The following is a 1,330-nucleotide window of genomic DNA, read 5'->3' on the forward strand; positions in this document are numbered from 1 at the left end:
CTTTCGTTTTGCTTTAATATCTTTCAAGCTATATAAACTCGATATTCATGTATGCCGATTTGTATTACACTATTAACAAACTGGATAACTCATATCCAACCGTTTACCTCCAGACTGGAATAAACTCACAAGAGCCGTCGTTTAGGGAAACTATATAATTAAGTTTTTTTAAGTTGTTGAAAGATAGACAATTCAGCTTAATTAATCTGTACATGTTCTCAAAACTTCTGTAAATATTCTAAAAGCAAGATTTGTTTAACCTTCTGAACGTTTAGAATTAATAGTTGGATTCGTGTTGCTAAGACTTTGTTTTCTATGTAGTGTTTTGTGGACTTTTGTCTTCTCGTAGTTTTTCGTTTTTTTTTCCATGACGTCGTCAGTTTTTCATCGATCTATTAGTCTGGAATGTTCTCTTGGTATCTTCAGCCATTGTTTTACAGCATCATACTTAAAAGACTTAGATCATCAAACTGCTTGATATTTTCCTTTTTTCTACACAAGTCTTTAACACGCGTAAAGTCGAACAACACAGAACTGCTGATAGATTGGCTGTCTTATTATACCAAACTTCAATTATCTAGCTTCAGTAAAAAGACATCCACATGAATTTATTCAAGAGTAAAAAACTCTAAGTTACAATTTTATATGGGAGGGTGAACAAGCAAAAGTAAAACGGACGATATCAAGCAAAGATACGACTGATATGAGGTCTTAATATAACAGATATAGACAATTAAATCAAGCCATCACTCTACCCTACCGTTCCCGATGTTATCTGGCCTGCTATTTTGTGCAAACTCAACAGCCATGGCCGTACTTGTATTTGGGACCCAGTTCTGCTGAGCTAGCTACAGTGATGCAATCTCTCGTGTTAATATTTTATTTTTTTACGTGGTGCCTCTTCGAAACCACAACGCTCCTTCTTTCTCAAACGGAACTGGCGACCCGTCTACGGTGCAGTTAAACATTTTTGTGTTTGCAAGGCTTGCCTGACACGGGATGAAAACACCCGTGGTTGAAAACACCCGTTCTTTGGTCAAAACCTTTTTCTCGTGACCAGCGAACATGTAAACAGAGGCTGTCAGTAGCCTAGCAGGGTGAAAACATCCGTACATCACAGCCGGTATGGCCTGAACATCACAGTTATATGCAGCCTGACACAGGGTTAACGCATCCGCACACTGAGTTCAATCATTCTTTTCAAATGCTTTCAAGACTCTTAAAGGGGAAGAATAAGAGCCATCAGGTAACAGGACAAATGTCTTGGCAGGTCATCCTTGTCCACAAGGTATAGTTTTTCCACATTTTGGTTTTCAGAGTTCTGTTTCAA

Source organism: Mytilus californianus, unplaced genomic scaffold (genome assembly GCF_021869535.1).
Source record: "Mytilus californianus isolate M0D057914Y unplaced genomic scaffold, xbMytCali1.0.p SCAF_8, whole genome shotgun sequence".
NCBI classification, from domain to species: Eukaryota; Metazoa; Mollusca; class Bivalvia; order Mytilida; family Mytilidae; genus Mytilus; species Mytilus californianus.